The 6545-nt window shown below is 36.4% G+C and overlaps 1 non-coding gene across 1 annotated transcript; it reads left to right on the forward strand.

The window, feature by feature from the left end:
• The first annotated feature begins 6169 nt into the window (after positions 1–6169).
• Positions 6170–6297, forward strand: LOC138171251 (U6atac minor spliceosomal RNA). The gene has a single exon (XR_011170840.1). It is a non-coding gene; the product is annotated as a U6atac minor spliceosomal RNA (small nuclear RNA).
• Positions 6298–6545: the final 248 nt, after the last annotated feature.

Raw genomic sequence — 6545 nt, forward strand, 5'->3', positions numbered from 1 at the left:
AGAGAGAGAGAGAGAGAGAGAGAGAGAGAGAGAGAGGCATACAGATGAAGAGAGGGGAAGAGAGACAACAGCAGAGAGACAGAGACAAAAAACAGAGACAGACTGACAGAGACAGAAAAAGAGAGACAGAGACAGAAAAAGAGACAGAAGCAGATCGAGAGAAACGGACAGAGACAAAACAGAGTTAGAAACAAAAAAGGACAGAGATAGACAGAGAGACAAAACCAGAGGGACAGAGACAGAAACAAAGGCAGAGTCAGGGAGACAGAGAAAGTGGTTCTTTCCTCTTGGGCTGGTCAGGGTTAGAGGTGAATGGAAGAGAAATGAGAAAGTGTCAGCTTCAAATTGCTAAGTGCTTGCAGACAGACCCAAGGCACGCCCCTAACAGCAGGGCCGCCAGTCTACTTATTTGCCTGGACTGAGTGGCCCTAACAGAGGGGCTATGTTCAGAACTCAGGATTCCTGACTCGTAGGCTGGTGCTACACTGACATTCCTTTCATCAAATTAAAGTCTCCAAGCTAACTTTATGATCAGGGGCAATAAGTAACAAGTACTATGCTGTCATGTTTTTTATTTGTCGTGCATGAAGAAATTAGGGGGGAAAAAAAGAAAGAAGAAATCTGAGTCAAATTCTCTTTACCCATAGTGGTTTTTACTAAGAAAAAATGCTTTAAATATAAATAATATTGGCCTTTTAAAAATATATTTCTAAATAATGGTGTTGTAAATAAGTTGCTTTCTCTAGAATGCAAAAGTTATATTTCTTAATATGCCAATAATAGAACCCATAGTACAGGTTAAAGAAATATAAGCTCAGTCAATTCTCAAAATTTTTGACATCTCTCTCTCTCTTCCTCCCTTCTTCTTCCTCCCTCTGTATCTCTTTCTGTCTCTCCCTGTCTCTCTCTGTCTCTCTATGTCTATCTCTGTTTCTCTGTCTCTGTCTCTGTCTCTCTCCCCCTCCCTCCCTCCGCTTTCACACAACAGTATTTCAAAAGGTAGATGACTGTGAAATATACTTTGGTTCTCCGTGTTAGTGCTCCAACATTAGTCTGACTTTAATAGTCTGGGATGATTTCAGCTTATAAATCTTCAACTGGAGGATAAAGTTCAAGTAGATAAAATCAAACAGATGTTGGTGGGAGGATTTCTTCATGACCCATAAAAGTGCTATCATCAAAGCCTACCATCATTTGTTTTGAATTATTACATTGTTATCAAAAGGACTGCAGCAGTCTGTTTGTTGAGAAATTGGATCTGTTTATCTGAAAACAGAACAAAGATGCCAGGCTCGGGCGTTCCTGGGAAAGTGTGGTTTGGCTGATGGCTGACATGGTAGGGTAGCTAGGAGACATTTTGATTGACACTTGTCAGCAAATATGGCAGCTCTCAGCACTTTGACAAATTATTTCCTTTTGAAAAATGGCATGAGGTAGTATTGTGCTACCAAAAACTGGGAGGAAAATAAAACTAACCCTCAAAGCACAGGAAAACATTCTGGGAATTTAGTGCCTAATTAGATGTTAGAGAAAATATAGTTAATTGATGTGGAATGTAAATGAATGAATAGCAAGTGCTAATGAGATACAAGTCATTTGTCCTGATATGTTATTTTTTTAAAAGTATAGACGGAGACTTATTTAAATAGGAACACCTTTCACCTGTTTTTGTACATGGAAGTGGGGGTGGAGAAGTATTATTTTTATTACTTACAGAGATTACATTATTCCTACTCATGATTGATTTCTTTTTCTTAACAAATCTAGCATAGCTATGATGTGCTGTGTCTGCATTGGAAACAACTGAGGAATGAGAATAACACTTAAATTTTCACTGTCTAAAAGCACAAAGAAATAATTGAGGTGAATGAATGAAGCTGGTTAGAGAAGAGTTTGGAAGTAATCTGGGAGTAGTGGTTGGTTGGCTAATCAGTTGAAAGGTCAATATGATTTATGAGATACAGGAGTCAAAATGCTTACACAACTTTGGGCTGTATTGAGAGAAGTGTAGTGTCTAGAAGTGTGTGTGTGTGTGTGTGTGTGTGTGTGTGTGTGCTTGTGTGCACGCTTATGGATGTTGAGGGGTTGGAGGGGGAGTGGTATTATGGCTCTTTTCTGCCCTAGATAGTGCACATCTGGAACATTCTATTTTGTTCTGACTCTTGAATGTTGAAAAGGACATTGACAAGTCATAGCATGTCTGGCTTAGAGTGACCAGAATGATGATGAGCATGCCATCTGAGGATTGGCGGAAGAACCAGTTGATGTTTAGACTGGACCAGGGAAGACTGGGGAGGTGAGTGGCGCTATCTTCAGGTATTTGAAGGGCTTTCATGTGGAAGAGGGATTAGACTTGTTTTGCTTGACCCCAGAGGGCAAGGAAGAGCAGTGTTAGCAAGTGACATGGAAGGCATATTTAGTTTTAATGAAAGGAAAAACTTCCTAACAATTAGAGCTCCTCTAAAGCATGGGGGAAGGGCTGGATCCATCAATGGCAGCTTCCCCTTCACTGGAGGCCTTCAGGTGAAAATAGAACCACTACTTTTGAGGGGATGGTGGAGAGGGCATTCCTGTGCTGGTATGGGTGAAATCCTTTCTACTCTGAGTTTCTATGAAATATGTTCTCTGCCAGTTCTTCATGAACCATACCTTGTTCTTCATGGTGCCTTCTCTGACTGCCTGACCCAAGCTGATCTTCTTTCTAAAATAGTTAAATAGGTTTTGTCACAGAGGCAATTTGATATATCGAAAAGAATGCTAAAACGAGAGTCAGAAGCACATTATTATGTAAGACCTCTGTGACCTTGATCAAAGCACTTAAATAAAATCAAAGAAAATAAAAAGACCAGATCTGACGACCTCTAAGTACCATTCTAGAGCTAAATCTATGATCTTAACCAAGAATTTAATGATATATTTTCAAATTTTTGACTGCTCTATTTCATGTATTTGTCTTCTTTCTCTATCTTAAATATAAACTCCTTAAGGGCAGGGACCATATTCTATGAGCCTTCTCTTTCCCCCATAACACTTATTATTAGCACTGAGCACTCTGTAAAGCAATTAAGTAAAGCACCTGAAATGTCAATTAAGTGAAGTTTTATTGGCAAAGTATCTATTTAACTGCATAATCATTTCTCACCTTTCACTCTTGTTAAAATAATAAGGGGAAAATTTATCTTTAGTCTTGCACCAATGGAGAGTCTTGATTTTGTTTCCAGAATGTGACTTATTCTTTGTTTAGGCATCCTGTGGAAGTTGTAACAGACACGCATTGGCACTACTCACAATATCCCTACACATTTTTCCTGCAATAGCAACAACAACAACTGATGCTTATATAATACCTATTATGTGCCAGGCACTGTGCTAAGTGCTTCACAAATATTCTTGTATTTGATCCCCATAACAACCTTGGGAGGTAGGCAAAATTATCCTCCCCATTTTTACAGATAAAGAAACTGAAGCAAACTGAAGTTGTGAGTTGCCCAGGATCACACAAAATATGAATAGTATTTGAGGCTGGATTTGAACTCAGGAAGATGACTCTTCCTGACTCCAGATCCAGTGTTCTGTCCACAAATCTGAAATAAATGCAAACATATCATCTTTTCTCTATTTTTTGAAAAAATGAGAAAAATCAAACATTATAAATGGTAATATATTGTATATGGGAAACATTGCTTGGATGTTGATAGCTCCATAGGGCTGGGATGGATTTTAAGATATCAGTTAGAGCACCTGACTCCTTAAGAAGGGTCTCTACTTAGCTATGAAAGAGATGATTATTCATTAACCTGAACATTTCTAAGAGAAGAATTTCTGTTGTCTCCCTCGGAGACTTAAAAGAGGACAGGAACCTAACACATTCAGAAAAAAAAAGTTTTCTTATTTATAATCTTAACCCTTTTCTGCTATTTCTAAAAGCAACAGTGCTTCATTAAGTGCTTATTAAGCTTAGTAAAGCTTAAACCTTCACTAAGACTTTTGGGACACCCTGTATAATGAACATAATAGCAACTAAAATTTATATTTAATGTTTGCAAAGCACTTTACATATATTATGCAAATCATCTCAAGCAGTGATTTTATATAAACAAAATAACATAATTCATATGATTTATATTATGTAAGTTTGATAATCTCAGCAACTTTAATTTAAATGATGATATCCCCATTTTACAGACAAGAAACCTGAGACTGATTTGAATTAAATGACTTGTCCAGGGCCACACAGCTAATTACTCTCACAGGTGGTATTTGAACTCATGTCTTTCTGATTTTCCATCACCTAGCCTGAGTATGCCACCTAGTGGAGTAGTTAATAGTCAATCATAATTTAATTTGTTGCTCTTGACTTACTTGAAGAATAATTTTTTTTTTTAAAAATACCAATAAAACTTTAAAAAATAATTCAGGGTACAGTGGTATTGAGAAATGACGGAAATATATTTTAAGAAATCAATCAATCTTTATTTAAAAGAAATATCATCATGAAGTCACTCTTTTCCATGATAAATGATACAAACTTCTCCAGGTCTGAAGTTGTTAACCTTTTCGCGTGGGAATCACAGACCCCTTTGGCAGTCTGGTGAAACCCGTGGCTTCTCTTTTGAATAATGTTGTTATATGCATAAATTAAAATATCTAAGTACAAAGGGACACAATTACATCGAAATACAATTCTCAAAGTATTTTTTCAAAATAATTTCCAATCTCTAAAAATCTCTTCATTGACGCAGGTTAAGAACCTTGGTTTTAGTTTGTTTTCATAGTTCTATTTTCTAATACTTTATACAGTTTTATGTGTTCTTTTGGACTTTCTCCAATGTCTATAGTTTGCAATGTCTACATCTTTCCCTAACCATTTGAGTGGCATTTTCTCCTAGAAAATAAAGAAATTACCTAGTTAAGAACCGTGCTTGCTAATAATTCATCATTTTTGTTGTTACGTCATTTCAGACTCCTTCTGAGCCCGTTTGGGATTTTCTTGGCAGAAATACAGGAGTGGCTTGCCATATTATTCTCCAACTCATTTCCCAGGTCAGGAAATTGAGGCAAACATGGTTAAGTAACTTGTCTAGGGTCACCAGGAGAATAAGTGTCTAAGGCCATATTTGAACTTATGAAGATGAGTCATCTGGACTTCAGACCCGGGACTCTATCCACTGTACCACCAACTTGTCTAATGAATTATTATCAACACTTAATAAGCTAACATTTAAAAATAATTATGTGTAATAATACATTTAATATTTTAATAATTAAATTTTACTAATAAAATAAACCAGCATTTTAAACTACAGTGACACAAAGATGTTTCAAGAAACACTTGTCTCAAGTTTCTAATAAGACAAATTAAATTCATGTTGATATTTTCTCTAATGCTTTGATTGACTTTGGATTTCAGATGTCTACACAATATGGGGTATCCCAAAAGTCTTTTAGGATACTTAGGTATATACTCATCCATTTATAAAATATATACACCCATACATACATCCATGTATACCTACATAAATTGTGGAGACAAACTAAATCATCAGAATCAGTGTTATTTCACATTTTCTCCAGTATTTCAATTGTCATCAAAATTTTCTAGCAAAACCCAGTGAATATCATTACTGACTCTATTTTCCAGTTGTTTTTAATCGTGTGAGAAAACAGGGGAAAGAGAGGTAGCTAAGTCCAAGGAGATAAAATTTGTCTAAAGTTTAAGCTCCTTGCAAAACCTCTTGAATAGGTTTGTTCCTTTTAATGGAGGGAGTTCTGGATTTGACTGTCAGGTTTTCAGGGTCTATCAAATCCCCTTCTTTCTGTACAGGGTTATGGGTTTACTGTGAAAATTTTCCTCTTCCAAATTCTAATCTTCATTCCTGCTCTTTTACTATTTCTTATGAACATTTTCATATAGCTGTTCTCTGCACTCAGACAATCATTGCTGTAATTCAGATTTTAGCTCATCATTCCTCTTCTTAGAGATCAGAATCTTGAAATGACCATCAAGTATCTTTCCTTTCCCAGTTTCACTTTGCACTACTCTCCTATACTACTTGTTCAAGACAAGCTATACAACTAACTTTTTTTTTTCAGAACTTTCCATTCTATCTTCCACCTGTATATATTTGTAAAAAATGTTCTCCGTGGCTGGAATAAACTCCCTTTTCCTGCATTACATGAAAAGAGAGAAGGTCAGCACTCTCCTTGATAAGGATGGAAGAGGTCCTAGTGGCCTTAACAACACATATATGGTTAAGGCATTGCCACCTACCCTGTGGCATTTAAAAGTGGTTGTGTGTGTGTGTGTGTGTGTGTGTGTGTTTGTATAGATAACCTGTATCAGATTGCATACCATCTTTGGGGCAGAAGGGATGGAAGGAGGGAGAAAAGCATTGGAAATAAAAATCTTGTAAAAGTGAATGTTGAAAACTATCTTTGCATGTAATTAGAAAAAAATAAAATACTATTAAGCAGGTAAAAATGAAAAGAAATCAACTCCCTTTTAACCTCCATTACAGAACTCATCATGTTTTTGAGGTGGGGAG

Source organism: Petaurus breviceps, unplaced genomic scaffold (genome assembly GCF_028583685.1).
Source record: "Petaurus breviceps papuanus isolate PSGF00001 unplaced genomic scaffold, PetGlider_PUasm1.0 126, whole genome shotgun sequence".
Taxonomy (NCBI): domain Eukaryota; kingdom Metazoa; phylum Chordata; class Mammalia; order Diprotodontia; family Petauridae; genus Petaurus; species Petaurus breviceps.